At 35.8% G+C, this 18,455-nt stretch overlaps 1 long non-coding RNA gene across 2 annotated transcripts in view; it reads right to left on the bottom strand.

Annotated features, from left to right (window-relative positions):
* LOC136035250 (uncharacterized) overlaps nt 1–18,455 on the bottom strand; it is a 67,164-nt gene that overhangs the window by 34,446 nt on the left and 14,263 nt on the right. For both annotated transcript variants that reach the window (XR_010619378.1, XR_010619377.1), the window contains exon 2: nt 9,135–9,210. This is a non-coding gene — a long non-coding RNA (uncharacterized LOC136035250). The remainder of the gene's footprint in view (nt 1–9,134; nt 9,211–18,455) is intronic.

Here is an 18,455-nt window from a genome sequence, read left to right as displayed (position 1 = left end):
AATTTGAAATGACTCTTTCCCAAAATATTCTTTAAATCTATTATAAAGTTAAGTACTAATAAAATGCCATGCATGGGCTAGTACCCAACCAAGATAGGGAACCAATTATTAATTCGTGTTGACAAAAAAAAAATATATATAAAATATCTCAATGGATGGACATTCGTGGGGTCTGGCTTATTCTCTGGCTTAATCCCCTCTCCAAACATCTCCCTCCTTAAAAATTTAACCGGGAAAAACCCTTCTAGGAAAAAATTCGCGGGGGTAACCCTAATAAAAATTCTCCTCAATGAAAACTTCCAGCAGAAAACTTTCCCCGCGGAAAATTAACCCCAAGAAATTCTCGCTAAATATAAAATTGAGCAGCCATAGGAAAAATAAGATGATAAAGAGAACAAATAAAATGTTGAATTATCATAGGCAGCGCAATTGCGCTGCCTAAGTAAAGAGCGATGTGGGCACAATATGTTATTATTATTTTACTTTTTTTTTGATTTTAGACCAGGGCACTTTATATCGAAGGTGTTGTCGTAAAAGCTTCGAAAAATGCTTTTTCGATTAGGAATTGAAAGGGCTGGTACCATTTTCAATAGTTAAAAGTGATTGGAAGGAAACTATACCCATCCCACGCCAACCATTTCCCCAAACACATCCAATCCAAATTTTTAGATAGTAATTCTGTTCAACATAGTTGAAAGGTCCGGAAATTATGTATTCGAGGATGACAACCACCCTATAATCATCAGGTCAACGGTTGTAAGTTATGTCCTGGGGCATATAAGCCCTATATAGAAAGGGTGATCATATAAACTTTGGAGGGGACCTAATGGATTGATAATCAGAAGTTTAGTGCCCCTTTTTGAGATTCAAAGTGATGGAAGGGTTGATAACCCCCCACACCTTGTATTTTCCGAAATACATATGAAATAAATTTTGAGATGGCCACTTGTCGTAAAAACTTTGAAAAAGTTCATTCTATTGGAAATTAAAGGGCCAGTGCCCTTTTTAATAGTCCAAAGTGATTGGAGGGCAACTAACCTCCCTTCCACACCCACCATTTTCCCAGACATATCCAACCAAAATTTTAAGATTATCATGTTGTAAAAAGTAAATGAAACGTCGAGAAATTATGTCTTTGAGGATGACAACATTCCCTCGAAGATCCCTTAGGGCATGGGTTGTAAGTTATACCCTGGGGACATATAAGGTATATGAAGAAAAAGCTATCGGGTAAACTTCGGAAGGGACTACTTGGATTGGCAATTAGAGGCTCTAGTGCCATCCTTAAGACACAGAGTGATCGTTGAGTGTATACCCCCCTCTTCCCATATACATCTCTTAATTTCCCGAAATATATCTGAGAGAAATTTTGAAATTCTTGTAGAATCTTCGAAAAGAGCTCATTCAATAGGAAATTGAAAGGGATAATACCCTTTTTAATAGTCAAAAGTGGCTAGAGGGACAGTAAACTCTCCTCCCACGCTCACAATCTCCCCAAAAGCATAGATTCAAAAATTTGGATGGGAATTTTGTTCAATGTAATTGAAAGGTCCGGAAATTATGTCTTTGAAGATGACAACCGCCCAAAGCCCTCACGGCCAGGGTTGTAAGTTACGCCCTGAGGGCATATAAGGTATATATATATATATATATATATATATATATATATATATATATATATATATATATATATATATATATATATATATAGAAAGGGTGATCGTATAATTCCCTTATATAAAGTTACAGTGCTCTTTTTAATAGTCTAAAGTGGTTAGAGGGACACTAACATCTCCTCCCACACTCACAATTTCTCCAAAAACATCCAATCAAAAAGTTGAGGAAGCCATTTTGTTCAACGTAACCGAAAGGTTCGAAAATTATGTCTTTGAAGAGGACAACCGCCCAAAGCCCTCACAGCCAGGGTTGTAAGTTACGCCCTGAGGGCATATAAGCTATATATATATATATAGAAATGGTGATCGTATAATCCCCTCATAGAAAGGTACAGTGCTCTTTTTAATAGTCTAAAGTGGTTAGAGGGACACTAACATCTCCTCCCACGCTCACAATTTCTCCAAAAGCATCCAATCAAAAAGTTGAGAAAGCCATTTTGTTCAACGTAATTGAAAGGTCCGAAAATTATGTCTTTGCAGATGACAACCGCCCAAAGCCCTCACAGCCAGGGTTGTAAGTTACGCCCTGAGGGCGTATAAGCTATATATATATATATATATATATATATATATATATATATATATATATATATATATATATATATATATATATATATATATATATATAGAAAGGGTGATCGTATAATCCCGTTATAGAAAGGTACAGTGCTCTTTTTAATAGTCTAAAGTGGTTCCGGACACTAACATATCCTCCCACGCTCACAATTTCTCCAAAAACATCCAATCAAAAAGTTGAGAAAGCCATTTTGTTCAACGTAATTGAAAGGTCCGAAAATTATGTCTTTGAAGAGGACAACCGCCCAAAGCCCTCACAGCCAGGGTTGTAAGTTACGCCCTGAGGGCATATAAGCTATATATATATATATATATAGAAAGGGTGATCGTATAATCCCCTTATAGAAAGGTACAGTGCTCTTTTTAATAGTCTAAAGTGGTTAGAGGGACACTAACATCTCCTCCCACACTCACAATTTCTCCAAAAACATCCAATCAAAAAGTTGAGGAAGCCATTTTGTTCAACGTAACCGAAAGGTTCGAAAATTATGTCTTTGAAGAGGACAACCGCCCAAAGCCCTCACAGCCAGGGTTGTAAGTTACGCCCTGAGGGCATATAAGCTATATATATATATATATATAGAAATGGTGATCGTATAATCCCCTCATAGAAAGGTACAGTGCTCTTTTTAATAGTCTAAAGTGGTTAGAGGGACACTAACATCTCCTCCCACGCTCACAATTTCTCCAAAAGCATCCAATCAAAAAGTTGAGAAAGCCATTTTGTTCAACGTAATTGAAAGGTCCGAAAATTATGTCTTTGCAGATGACAACCGCCCAAGGCCCTCACAGCCAGGGTTGTAAGTTACCCCCTGAGGGCATATAAGCTATATATATATATATATATATATATATATATATATATATATATATATATATATATATATATATACATATAGAAAGGGTGATCGTATAATCCCCTTATAGAAAGGTATAGAAAGGCCCAAAGCCCTCACAGCCAGGGTTGTAAGTTACGCCCTGAGGGCATATAAGCTATATATATATATATATAGAAAGGGTGATCGTATAATCCCCTTATAGAAAGGTACAGTGCTCTTTTTAATAGTCTAAAGTGGTTAGAGGGACACTAACATCTCCTCCCACGCTCACAATTTCTCCAAAAACATCCAATCAAAAAGTTGAGAAAGCCATTTTGTTCAACGTAATTGAAAGGTCCGAAAATTATGTCTTTGAAGAGGACAACCGCCCAAAGCCCTCACAGCCAGGGTTGTAAGTTACGCCCTGAGGGCATATAAGCTATATATTTATATATATATATATAGAAAGGGTGATTGTATAATCCCCTTATAGAAAGGTACAGTGCTCTTTTTAATAGTCTAAAGTGGTTAGAGGGACACTAACATCTCCTCCCACGCTCACAATTTCTCCAAAAAGATCCAATCAAAAAGTTGAGAAAGCCATTTTGTTCAACGTAATTGAAAGGTCCGAAAATTATGTCTTCGAAGAGGACAACCGCCCAAAGCCCTCGGAGCAAGGGTTGTAAGTTATGATCTGCTGGCATTTAAGGTATATATAGAAATGGCGATTGTATAGACTTCAGAGGGGGCTCATTAGATTGCTAATCCGAAGTTCTAGTGCCCTTTTTAAGATTCGTAGTAATTCATAGTAATTCCTCTCCAACATGCCTCGTGTTTCCCTGAAATGTATCTGATAGAAAATTTGATACGACAATTTATTGTCGTAGTGACTTCGAAAAGAGCTCATTCGATTGAAACTTGAAAGGCTAGTACTATTTTCAATAGTCGAAAAGGATTGGAGGGCAAGTAACCCCCTTCTCTCGCCCACCATTTCTCCAAACGTATCCAATCAAAATTTGGGGATGGGTACTTTGTTCAATGTAATTGAAAGGTCCAGAAATAAAGATCCTGGATATAGGTCCAGTATGACAACCCTCCACAACCCTCAGGGGAAAACTTGTAAGTCATACCCTGGGGCTTAGTAATGTTTATATATAAAGGGTCATCACATAAACTTTGAATGGGGATCACTGTATTGATAAACAGTAATTCTAGTGTCTTTTTTATATTGAAAATAATCAAAGGGTTGATACCCCCCACCCCTAAAAAACCTCTCATTTTCCCGATATGCATCTCATAGAAATTTTGAGATGACCATTTGTTATCTTAGAAACTTTGAAAAAGGTTCATTCGATTTGAAATTGAAAGCGCTAGTGCTCGTTTTATTAGTCAAAGGTGATTGGAGGGCAACAAACTTTCCCACACCCACCAATTCCCAAAACATATCTAATCAAAATTTTGAGAGAGATATTTTGTTCCGCATAGTTGAAAGATCTGGAAAGTATAGCTTTGGCAATCCCCATAACTTCTCAAGACCAGAACATAATTTGCACTTTACTGAAAAAATGGCTGTGGATTGTCAGTTTAGTGTGCATATACTGATATAATTCCTTGAAGCTTTAATAATTTTATTTCTTAAAATTAAAATGTCAAAACATTTTAAATGTATTTTCTCGTTTAATGTCGTAGGATGAACGTATTGGAAGAGCTTTTGAGTTTTCAACGGGAGAGTGAACGTAAAACAGATATTTTTGTTTATAAGAAAACAAGACACAAAAGTTTGTTCTGAAATAAGATTAATAACTGATAAATATACATTATAGCTATTATAGATATCAAGCTATTATATTAAGAAATTGGTTCTTTGATGATCTATATTACTGATATTTTGAGATAGTCATTTGTTCGTAAGCAGTCCGAAGATCACATAGCAAGGCCTTTGGGGTTGACAAAATCCCAAAGTCTGGGGGCCAGGGATGTTTGTTATGCCCAGGGGGCATATAAGCTTTTTTTTATGGAAGGCGTGGCTATTTGAACTTCACAGGAAGCTTTTTTAATTGGAAATGTGAAGTTCCACTTCCCCTTTCAGAGTCAATATTTGATGTAGGACGACTATCGCCCCTCTCCCTTACAACTTTTTTTCCCAAACACATCCAATCAAAATTGTGAGATAGTTATTTTGTTCACACTAGTCCAAAGAGTTTTAACAATTGCTTCAAGATGTACACAGGTAGTATGGCATTAATTACTCCTATTAGAACATCATTTGCAAAACCATATTAGAACATTATTTGCATAGCTGGTTCACCGAGCAATTAGATCTGGTCATAGACCTTCCCCATTAGCAAAGTACAAGAGATACATATTTTGTATACTTATAGGAGTACATATTCTGCTCGTGCTCGTTAAGGCAGGACGGACTCGCAAAGAATCTTCCTATACCTCCCATGTTAAACATTTGGAGTTTGCCTGACGTTCCTGAATTAGTGATTTTGGCGGTTTTTATGTCAATAGAAGTAAAAAAATCTGGTGAATATTTTGGCATCATCAAATTTTAAAGCCGACAATTATTTTTTTTGTAATTCCAAAATAATTATAAAACCTGTTTCGGGTTTGCTATGCTTGACATTGTTGTTGTGGGGTATCAAAAAATAGAGCAAAAAATTTTCTATTCATCAATAAGAAACTTTTTTCTATAATATATACCTCCTGGCTGCAGTCCCTTCAAATACTTTACATATTTTTGTTCCGAAATCAAAATTTCCCCTCAAAAGGTTAGATTGAGCTGTAATCGGAACATCTAAGACTGCAAAAATTACACCAAGGGGCTAACCACTCGGATTGTTCAGGAGCGATTCAGTCAAGCATTATTTAGTTGTAACCTGTTTAAACAGTCTAGAGAAGAAGTAAGGTGCAGACACCAAACTGCCGGTTAATAAATATATAAAAAAATTGTATTGTATAGACAATTAAGGATAAGCTGCGTCTAACCCTAGAGATAAATTGAACACAGCACAAGGGCCGAATAAGAAGCAAAGATTTTATTTTAAAAAGATTGATCTATCGTTTTGGTTTAATTAAAATAAATTCAGGACAAATTTATGTATTGTAGTATAAGTAAAATTTTGCATAATCTTCGTACTGAAATAAGAATTAAAAATATATAAAACAAGCTAATTAATAACTAATGAATGAAACAAAATAACTAATGAACGAAACAAAATGTCCCCAGAATATTTAAATTTGTTATAGCAAGACCCGAGTCTTGCTGTAGAACTACCAAAGCAAACTACAAAAGCAGTCAATGACCAGTCTCAAGTCCAAGGCCTTTCCAAGAAACAATGCAACCCCTTGGTAAATAAACCCCAATAAAAATTACCCATACTAAAGCAGTCAAATGACCAGTCTCAAGTCCAAGGCCTTTCCAAAAAACAATTCAACCCCTTAGTAAGTGAATCCCGATAAAAATGGTCAAAGCCCTAATAAAATTCTTATATAGTTCTTATTATTGACCACAGTAACATGGGAAAAAAAGAAATATGCGAGGGCTCCATTTGCCAAATGTGAAAAGTTGAAATTTAATTATCGGGCTAGAGGCAGACCGCGTTTACCAAAATATTTGTTAGAAGACTTAACGGAAGCTTCGGTTCACGACGAATCAAGTTCCGAAGGATTTGGAACAAATTCCCCTTTTGTGTTGAAAGTTATCACTTCTGGAAGAAATTTGGGTTCAGACCATCTAAAAGGCTCACGCTGGATTGTGGATCTGCCTTAACTTTTTGAGAATTATGAAAAGCTCGTGATTCGCCACATGTAAGTTTTTTCTTTGTCTTTCATTTTACGTCATTGATTTACTGCTATCAAAATTATTAGGATGGGGAATTATCCTGGGTTGCAATTAATACAACTTGTACCTTATTAATTCTTGACAATTGTCTTTTCTGCTATAGAGAAAGAATGTTCGATAACTTTTAAAGATATTTTCATCCCAAAACAACAGAACGCTCCGACGGTATCTACTTAGGTTGGTTTAATTTCACTATTGTTGGTTTTACCAACAATTTAAAGCTTATATAGAACAATCGGCAGTTGTTTCGCTATTTCTTTAGCAATCTCATCTTCGTACTCAAGTTCTGGCTCTTCTCTTGTCATATTTCACGGGTTATCTATCACATTTTTTTCAAATTACGGTTTAGACAAGACAAGATTTATTTCTACAAAACGGCTATCACAAGCCCAAAAGGGCCAAATTCACACTTTAGTGTCAATAAAAAAAAAAATGGTGAATGCCAATCAGTAATAAATATCAAACCAGTTTAAACTCATAAAATTGCAATCAGTAAAAAAGTCAAACCATAAAAAGTCGTAAATTAAAACCGGGAAAACAAATTTAAACAAAATGACAATTTAGTTTACCTTGCAAGAATTGTAAAGTTTGCAGTTGCAAAATAAGCATTAAAACTACAAGTTACAAGTGGAGTGATAAGAGGGTTAGTAATTTAAAACTTCAAATATGTGAAGGATGAACGTTCTTCTATATCTTTTAGTGGAAACTCTTATTGGGGCAAGAAGGGGGATTTTTGTTGAATTAGAACGTGGGGCAGTGGCGAATGCAGGAGGCACCCTCCCCCTGATATAGTAGTAGATTTGTGGTTGGGACCGCTTGCTCTGGTTCTCTTAGGGACGAATTTTTTTTTATTTGGTTTTTAATAGTCGAGATTTTAGTAAGTTTTTAATTATTAAGGCTGTTTCTTTTTGCAAACAAGTTTGAAACAAGGTTTCAGTTACTTTTTACAGTCTCTATTAGATTTTTATTAATGACACATATCCCCAAAAAGTATTTAATTAAATTTAAGACTATCAAGGGGATCTGTCCGTATTACCACAAATGCCAACTGGGAGATTTCATTCGCAAGAAGGGGAGATTTAAAATTCAGACCAATCCGCTGCTAATAGCAACAATAAGAAAGCATTATATTTCTATTTCTTTGTTCTATTTTTCCTGCTACACCATCAAACGAACTGTTACTTAATGTTTAATCAACAATTAGTTCCAAAGAATGTATGATACCAAAATATGGTACTAATTTTTTTTTTTTGACAATACAAAGTTTAAGTAACTCGCTATAGTCGCCAGAAGTGCGAATGCTAAAAATTATGCAGAAAAGATTAAATATACTATTTTTTTGTAGAGGGTGAACAACCTTTTAATTATGTTTTATGGCGAGGTGTTTCTTATAAACTTACTTTTTTTGTATCAATATTTCTAATTGACTTTAATTTCAATAGAACTCATCAGATTTTATATTAAATTAAAGTCCATGTCCACTACCCACCCACGACTTAGAAATTGTTGCAGTTCCCTTTAAATTGCTGGTATTTGTTTGTCCACAAGTTTATCGGATTAATCTTTCATGTACACCCCCCCAAAAAAAAAAAAAATCCTAGATCCGCCCCTGACGTGGTGGGTGGGTAAATATTGATTAGGGAAAAGAGAAGTAGTACAAGGGTTATGCACGATATTGTTGGCAAAATAATAAGGAAATTTTTACTTTCATTTTCTTAACGGTGACTAGATTTGCTCTCCGAAGAAGGGAAATGTAAGGCCCTTTACCCTGTTTGAAAATAATTCTTAGACACGTTTTTTGAACTGCCTCTATTCTGTCCCACAATTCATTGGACATGCCAGAATGGCAAACAGAAAAACAGAAAAAAACACGAAAAAAAATGTATTAATCCAAAAACGTTCAGAAATAAAATGAAAAAAAACAAGTTTTTTAACTGAAAGTAAGGAGCGACATTAAAACTTAGAACAAGCAGAAATTACTCTGTATATTAAAAGGTTTTCTCCCTTCTCAACGCTCTGCTCCTTACGCTAAAGTTTTTTACTGTTTTAAAAAGCAAACTTGAGAAAAAGAGTCAAACTTTAGCGTAAAGAGCAAGGTGTTGAGGGAGGAAAAGCCCCTTTGATATACGGATTAATTTCTGTTCGTTAATTTTGCTCCTTACTTTCAGTTAAAAAACTTCTTTTTATCATTTTATTTCCAACATAAAGTGAACTTACCAGTAGAGGTAATTTCGAACAGTTCGTGGCAACGAAATGTAGTAAGGAGCGACCCGGCTCAATAGTAACCAAAGCTCTAAAAAACAGAATTTTGATATCAAGAGTTACATCTCAAGAATCGCACTTTTATGCCGATTTTAAATATGTGAGTTTCATCATCAAGTTTAGTCTTACCCATCAAAAGTTACGAGCCTGAGAAAATTTACCTTATTTTTGAAAATGGGGGAACCCCCCTAAAAGTCATTTAATCTTAAAGAAAATAACACCATCAGATTCAGCGTATCACAGAACCTGATTGTACAAGTTTCAAGCTCCTATCTACAAGAATGTAGAATTTTGTATATTTTGCCAAAACACAAATCCCAGATGCGTGTTTATTTATTTAATTCTTTTTTCCAAGGGTGATTGTACCGACCCAGTGGTCCAAGAATCTTGCGAGAGGGCTCATTCGAACGGAAATGAAAAGTTCTAGCGCCCTTTCTAAAAGACCAAACAAATTGGAGGGCACCTAGGCCCCCTCCCATGCTCATTTTTTCCAAACGTCGTCCGATCAAAATCCTGATATAGCCATTTTATTCAGCATAGTTGAAAAACCTTATAACTATGTCTTTCAGGACAACTTACTCCCCCAAAGTCCCCATGGGAGAAGCTGCAAGTTAAAAACTTTGACCAGTATTTGCACATAGTAATGATTGTTGGGAAGTGTACAGACGTTTTAGTGGGATTTTTTGGTTGGAAGGAGGGGTTGAGAAGAGGGGGTTATGTGGGGGAAATTTTCCACGGAGGAATTTGTCATGGGGAGGAAACATTTCCATGAATGGGAGGGGGCAGGATTTTCTAGCATCATTTAAAAAACAATGAAAAAATAAATATGAAAAAGTGTTTTCAACTGAAAGTAAGGACCAGCGGTAAAACTTAAAACGAACAAAAAATATTACACATATAAGGGGTTCATTTCCTCCTAATCTCTCACTCTTTACGCTAAAGTATTTTTTAGTAATTTCAACTATTTATTCTACGGTCTTTGTGATTCAGGGGTCATTCTTAAGGATTTAGGACAAAATTTAAGCTTTGGTGTAATGAGCGAGGTATTGACAAGTGGGCGAGCCCCCCTTATATACGTAATAGATACCTGCGAATATAGAAGTTCGTTAGGTAAGCTACTTCGTAAGTTACGTATATCTTTACTAATGAAAACCATCGTAAAATACTAAGCTCTAGTTGCCTTTTTAAGAACAAAAATTGGAGAGCAGCTGGGCCTCCTTCCCCGCTCATTTTTCTCAAAATCGTTCGATCAAAACTATGAGAAAGCCGTTTAACCAAAAAAATAAAAATTCAAATTTCGTTTTAATTATTCATCTGCACAGAGCCGAAATCAAAACATGGATTAACTAAAAAACGTCCAGAAATTAAATAAAAAACGAATTTTTTTAAATGAAAGGAAGGAGTAACATTAAAACTTAAAACGAACAGAAATTACCCAGTATATGAAAGGGCTGTTCCCTCCTCAACGCCCCGCTCTTTACGCTAAAGTTTTTACAGTATTAAACAGTAGAGTTGAGAGAAAGAGTCAAACTTTAGGGTAAAGAGTGGGGTGTTTAGGAGGAAACAGCCTCTTTCACATACGGGATAATTTCTGTTCGTTCTAAGTTTTATTGTTGCTTCTTACTTTCATTAAAAATACTTGTTTGTTTATCTAATCATTAAAAAGTACGGATAAAGGTTCTGAAAGAATGTCTGCAAAGGTTTTAAAGGATTTGAGATACAAACTAGCCAATTTGATCCTCCTAACTCATAAAAGCATATTGGTATTTTTAATCGTACTAATAAGAACTTAGTGGATTACTCGAATAAAAATCTAAATGATAGTTGAGATGCAACTGAACTTGGGGCACGGATTTTTACTTTGAATTTGATTTTAGGGAGTCAAGTGAGACTTAATTTTTCTTGGAATTTGGTTAGTAATTTCCCTTGGAATTTGGTAAATCGACACGGGTCTATTTATAGGGCATTTCCTGTCATGCCCCAAAAGATTTTGTAAGGTTTTGAAATACTTGGCTTTCCTGATTGGTAGTTCCAGGACAGTTTTTGGCTTGGTTACATACATAAATAAAATTGGGTGGTTTAATCTACAATGAAATACAACAAACTTTCGGTTAGATCGTATAATTTCCACTTCTCACCCATTTCTAGCTATATTTTATATTTTCTTCCATATTTTAATTACCCTATATCGCTCACTGCTCTACATACTACCTATCCTTTTTGAAGCTATAGCACTTTCCTTTCTACCAAAACAATAAAATCGCTACTTTACTATTTTACTTCCTCACAACCAATTAGCATTTTATTTACAGGCCAAGACATCAGTTTGGTTTCAAATATGATGTTTTCTAAAGAATATAGAGCTGGATTGCGCTCAAGACTCATCTTCAAATGCGAATCATGTCATGAGGAAGCCAAAATTCACACAGAAAAACCCCTTGCTCCTCGAAGGCTTACAAAAAAAGACTCAACAAAAACCGTAGTCAAAAAACGGAAAGGGACTGATTTTGATAGTGTGAATACTATCAATAAGAAACAAAAAACAGAAACAGGAACAGTAAGTGTCAACAAAGAGGTAGTGGTTGGTGCAATAAATGGTGGAATGACTCACGCCCAGGTTCAAGAACTTTTCTCTACCATTGGAATAAATACCCCGTCTTAAAAAGTCTTTACGAAATTTGAGAAAGAAATTTGCGTAGAATTGGAAAAAGTTCTCCATGACTATCTTATCGAAAATGGGAAAACCGAGCGAAGGATGGCACTGGAAGCAGGTGAGAAAATTCACCCAAATGGAGCTGTAGAGACATGTGTTATAGCCGATGGAAGCTGGTGTACACGAAGTTATGGGAATAGGTATCGTGCACTCTCAGGCTGTGGAGTGGTGATAGGTTTCTATTCGAAGAATCTCTTAAATCTAGGAATTAGGAACAAATATTGCTGTAATTGCGAGAAATACAGGCATCAAGTAAATAGATCTGTTCCTGAGCATACATGTTTTATGAACTGGCAGGGGCCCAGTACAGGTATGGAGTCAGATATATTAGTTGACGCATTCCGAATAGCAACATCCATGCACAATCTAAGATATACTCGATTTGTTGCCGACGGCAATTCAATTACCCATTCTGAAACTGTAGCAAGGGCACCATATGGCAGAAATATAGAAAAAATTGAGTGTGCTAATCATGCGTGTAAATGCTTGAAAAACAGACTATATAAGAAGCAGCATGAAAATGCCGAATGCAGAAGATTTCTTGTTGCCGCAAGAATAAAGAAAATGTGTGATTTTGCCAGAAATGCAATTGCATGTGCCACCACAGAGAAGAAAAGCGTGAAGGATCTCATCAGTGCACTGAATGCAATTCCTCTGCATTTTTTCCGTGGCGACCATAGATTTTGTTCCCCGGGAAAGTTCTACAGGTCAATCCTGAAGACATCCCTAGCAACATCTTTCTCAGCCATGTGTATTCAGCCTTTGATAGGCTGACCAGAAGGGCTCGTCTACTGATAGGAAATAACATGAGCAACCTGGCAGAATATTTTATGAGCATAGTTGCAAGGCTTGTAGGTGGCAAAAACATCATGGTTAGCCAAAGTGCGCGATATACCACCCGTGTTAAAGCAGCAGGAATCCGATTTACGAAAGGTCGCTCAGCTCGCCTTGAAATATTTCGAAGAACTGTAGGATCTACACCAAGTAGGCAGTTGAAAAAACTTGCACAACAGCGGGCCATGACTACTGCTGGACGTAAAAAATTGTCTTCTAGAAAGCACCTTTTCACTAATGCTTCCACAAAACTCCCTTCAAAAGAAATCAGGGAGCCAACCGGAGCAGACAAAAACTACGGCTCGAACGCAACTGCTCTGGATCTTGATTGCAGTGCGCTCGAAATTGCAAAAACATATTTTTTGACTCTTCTCCAATGTACTGCAACAGAAATCCTCAGTATCGAAAAAGCCACTAGGCTTCAGAGAAATTCTATCAATAATAACTGGATAGAATACAGAAAAAACAGAATTACAGCTTCCGTAGCTGGAGCTGTTGGTAAAAGGCGGTTGAAGACTGTGGGTTCATTAGTTCAGCAGCTGCTGTATCCCAGAAACCGCCAAACAAAGGCAATGGAGCATGGTCAGATGTATGAGCCTGTAGCTATTGCAGCTTTGGTAAAGAAAATGGGTTGCATTGTGAACTCTGCTGGGCTTTTCATTCACAAGGAATATGGGTTTCTAGGGGCCAGTCCGGACGGGATAGCCAATTTTTCCTTCGGGTGAGAAGGCTCTTTTGGAGATGAGGTGCCCTTTGACAGCCAAAGGGCTTACATTGGAGGAGTGAATAGCGCTTAACAAGAATAAATGTCTTGAAAAGAAAGTTAATAGTGAAATAAAGCTGAAAAGAACACATGACTACTATTACCGCATTCAAATGCAATTGGAATGTTGTGACAATAATTTTGTATACTTTGTAATATTTTTAGGGGAAGAGGAATTATATTATGAAAAGATTGGTCGTGACCGTGAATTCTGGTCGAACAAAATGCTGCCAAATCAACAAAAAATTCATTTTAAGGCACTGTTACCAGAAATTGTCGACGGAAGGTTGCCAGGAAGTATGGAGATACGAGAACCGTTTATATAAATCCAACTGTGCTAGGTATGGGTAGTTATCATGTGTCATTACAGTCTTATCCGAATACAAATTTAGATATACAAATACACAAGCAACACGCGAGCTTTAGAATATTTTTTAATGAGCCCGTATGGATAAGCTAAATAAAAAAAAAACAAGTTTTTTTTAACTGAAAGTAAGGAGCGACATTAAAACTTAAACGAATAGAAATTACTTCGTATATGAAAGGGGCTGCTCCGTCCTCTACGCCCCGCTTTTTACGCTAAAGTTTTTTACTGTTTTAAAAAGTAGAGTTGAGAGAAAGAGTCAAACTTTAGCGTAAAGAGCGGGGCGTTGAGGAGGGAGCAGACCCTTTCATATACGAAGTAATTTAAGTTCGTTTTAAGTTTTAATGTTGCTCCTTTCAGTTAAAAACATGTCTTTTTTTATTTAATTTCTTAACGTTTTTGAACTAATGCATGTTTGATTTTGGCTCTCCACAGATGAATAATTAAGACGAAATTTGCATATTTATATGGCTTTCTCATAGTTTTGATCGAATCACTTTGAGAAAGAAGGAGTGGGGGAGGAGGCTTAGTTGCCCTCCAATGTTTTGGTTACTTAAAAAGGCAACTAGAACTTAATTTTTTACGAACGTTTTTGCTAGTAAAAGATATACGTAACTTACGAGTTAGCTTACGCAACGAACTTCTGTATTCTGCTAGTTTTAAATTTTAATACTGCTCCTTACTTTCAGTTGAAAAAACTGTTTCATATTTATTTTTGTATTGTTTTATTTTTAAATGATGCTAGAAGATCCTGCACTCCCTTAATGGAAATTTTCTTCCCCCATGACAATTTACTCCATGGAAAGTTCCCCCAACATAACCCCCTGTTCTCGGCCCCTCCCCCAACTAGAAATCCCCCTGAAAACGTCTGTACACTTCCCAATAACCATTACTATATAAACACTGATCAAAGTTTGTAACTTGTAGCCCCTTCCAAGGGATTCTAGTGGAGTAAGTCGTCCCCAAAGACATAGTTATATGGTTTTTCGACTATGCTGAATAAAATGGCTACCTTAGAGTTTTGATCCGGTGACTGTGGGAAAATAATTAGCATGGGAGGGGGCCTAGGCACCCTCCAATTTTTTTGGATCACTTAAAAAGGGTACTATATACTTCATTTTTTATACATAATTCACTTATATATAACTTCATTTCCATTGGAATGAACCCGCTCGCAGCATTCCAGGACAACTGGTTCGATAACATCACCCCTGGACAAAAAAATCAACATTTTTGCAGATAGGAGCTTGAAACTTCCACGGTAGGGTTCCCTGATATGCTGAATCGGATGGGTGTAAATTTGGTTTTCTTACTTTTACCGGGTGTTTCCCTCTATTTTCTAAAATAAGGCAATTTTTCTTAGACTCGTATTTTTACGTTACGAGTCTATTCGTTATTAAAACTTATATATTTAAAGTTAGCATTAAAATGCGATTTCGTTCATGTAGCTATTGGTATCAAAATCCGTTTTTCAGAGTTTTGGTTACTATTGAGCCGGGTCGCTCCTTACTACAGTTCGTTACCACGAGTTGTTTGATAAAATGAAGTAAATTGGTCACTTCGCTACGAGCAATTATTTAAATTTTATTTTTGTAAATAGGTCTACATGAAGTAAAAACCCGAAAATATGTACTTTTATTTGTAATTTCCACAATTTTATACCTCACCCTGGCAAATAATAATGACCAGACCACATGCACACACGCAGGGGAGGGTTTCGCCCACCTTAACTTTGTAAAATGCTTAATTTTCTCAGTGAAATGTTCAATTTTTCCCGTGTTTTCTAGGTATTTCATTCGAAAGAGTTGAACACCCCTCCTCCCCCCAAAAAATTTCGAATAATAATTTCTCTAATTTTCTCCTCGAATAATAGTTCTTTTGCAAATAAACATTCCTATTTACTTGCCAAATTACGAAGAATGACAATGTAATAATCGTAATTTTCAGTGAGAAACCCCTTGAGTTTAATGACGGCAGTGAAATCTGATAACCTTGAGTGTTAGTGTTATTTGCCGCGATTGAAAAAGAATTGAACAGGCAGTATAATTTCTGGACGTGCGTCCGGCCTTAAGAAAACCAGTGCAAAGAAAGTTGAAATACGTGTTTTATTTACAAGATTTTGTATAAAAGTGGCTTGAGTATGGGACATTTTTAACAGAATTGAACCAGATTTTGGATAATTAGTAAAAGAATTCAAGAAATGCTGTCTTCTTCACATGTAAGTTATTTCGAATTTTTATATCATGTATATTGGATTCTGCGATAGAATACATAACGCAATTGCTCTCACACTACACGCTCATCCTTTACTTCAACCTACTGAGAGCTTCACTACTTTGTTTATTTGGGGGGCTATAAAAAAAGCTCTGTAGCTGCTATTTAAATAAGTAATTTCCAACCTCGTCATTTTAATGCCTATATTATACACATTTGCCTTAAACATTTTAGTTATAATAAGGCTATTGTTGAAAATTGTTAAATTTCTATTCATATTTTGGTCAAAACCAATGTAATCCAAAGTGTCAGATATCAGGTATACAGAGAGAGTTCATGATGAGCTTAGTAATAGTCATTGCACGTGTATCCTCGTTTTAATATTTTAAAGGACATTTCACTAAAATATGTTTCGTTGGTCTCTTGAAACCTGCTTATATGGGTATTGGGTTTTAACATGCGAGTAGAAAAGATGTTTTCTTTTTTTGACGAAGCTTGTACAGAAGATAATCAAACAGTTTGTGGTAACGAACTGTAGTAAGGAGCGACCCGGCTCAATAGTAACCAAAACTCTAAACAATGGAAGTTTGATGCTAATAGTTACATCAAAAGAATTGCATTTTAATGCTGATTTTAAATATATTAATTTCATCAAGATTAGTCTTACCCGTCAAAAGTTACGAGCCTGAGAAATTTGCCTCATTTTAGAAAATAGGGGGAAATACCCCCTAAAAGTCTTAACGAAAATCACACTATCAGATTCAGTATCAGAGAACCTTATTGTAGAAGTTTCAAGCCCTTATCGAGAAAAATGTGGAATTTCGCATTTTTCGCCAGAAGACAAATCACGGATGCGTGTTTATTTGTTTTGTTTTTTTTTCTCAGGTTGATCGTATCGACTCAGTGGCCCTAGAATGTCGCGAAAGGGCTCATTCTAACGGAAATTGAAAGTTTTAGTGCCCTTTTTAAGTGACCAAAAATTGGAGGGCACCTAGGCCGCCCTCCCACGCTCATGTTTTTCCCAAAGTCACTGGATCAAAATTTTGAGATAGCCATTTTATTCACAGTAGTCGAAAAACCTAATAACTATGTCTTTAGGGACGACTTACTCCCCCGCAGTCCCCGTGGGAGGGGCTGCAAGTTACAAACTTTGGCCTGTGTTTACATATAGTAATGGTTACTGGGAAGTGTACAGACGTTTTCAGGGGGATATTTTTGGTTTGGAGGGAGAGTTGAGGGGGGGGTACGTGAGAGGATCTTTCTATGGAGGAACTTCTCATGGGGGAAGAAACTTTAAATGGAGGGGGCGCAGGATTTTTTGCATTATTTAAAAAACAATGAAAAAATAAATATGAAAAGTTTTTTCTACTGAAAGTGAGGAGCAGCATTAATACTTAAAACGAACAGAAACTATTACGCATATGAGGGGTTTGCCTCCTCGTAATACCTCTCTCTTTACGCTAAATTATTTTTAGTAATTTCGACGAGGGGTGAACTCTTTTAAAAGAGTTTTTAAAAAATTTTAAGAAGTCGAGTTAAGAGAAGGAGTCAAACTTTAGCGAAAAGAGCGAGGCGTTGAGGACGAAAAGCCCCTTTCACATACGGAGTAATTTCTGTTGGTTTTAAGTTTTAATGTCGCTCCTTACTTTCATTTAAAAAAACTTGTTTTTTTTGTTTAATAATATTAAAGTCAATATGAAAAGAAAAGTAGACACACACTAGTTAACAGTGAAATATGCTTAATCTAACAACATTGAAAGAAATAAAAGAAAAAAAATTCCATTCACTCAAACAAACGAGGCAGCAATTGAATAAATTTGAGAACTAGGTCACCTGATTTCTGATTTTAACCATTGCATTTCCTGCGGATACCCTTTGAGACTTAAGGGGCAGATGATGTATTTGATTATGTGATTGGGGAAGTAGTTCCACATTTATTTCAGGGATTACTAAAGTATCAGCTTCTCTTTTGAGAAAACCGAAATAAGACTCATTTATTTTTAAATCACCTGAATCTCTGTTCAAAGCTAGACCTAAATGCTGGTATTTATAAATTTCAACAGCTTCTCTGTAGTTCTGGACAACACCTTTGTCATGCGAAATTAGGCTAGCTTGGTTAAATAAAACAGTATGATCTGGATTATTAAATATGTGTTCTTAGAGGGTAGAGTCAAATTTTTCTGTTTTTTTTCCGCTTTTTAAGGGTGTTATTGGCAAATAACTCACCTTTTTGTTTGTTAGGATTTTATTTTAATTCTTTTAATTTCTGGTCTTTTATTTAATTTTATTTAATTTTTTTAGCAGTTTTCATTGGTTTTGTTGCACTTTCAGTACTTGTTTTTTGTTTTTGTTTTTTTTTTGTTCGAGTGAAAGGAATTTTTTTTTTAT

The sequence above is a fragment of the Artemia franciscana genome, chromosome 14 (genome assembly GCF_032884065.1).
Source record: "Artemia franciscana chromosome 14, ASM3288406v1, whole genome shotgun sequence".
In the NCBI taxonomy this organism is placed as follows: Eukaryota; Metazoa; Arthropoda; class Branchiopoda; order Anostraca; family Artemiidae; genus Artemia; species Artemia franciscana.
Note: the sequence above shows the minus strand (reverse complement) of the source record. Positions and strands in the feature narration are given on the sequence as shown.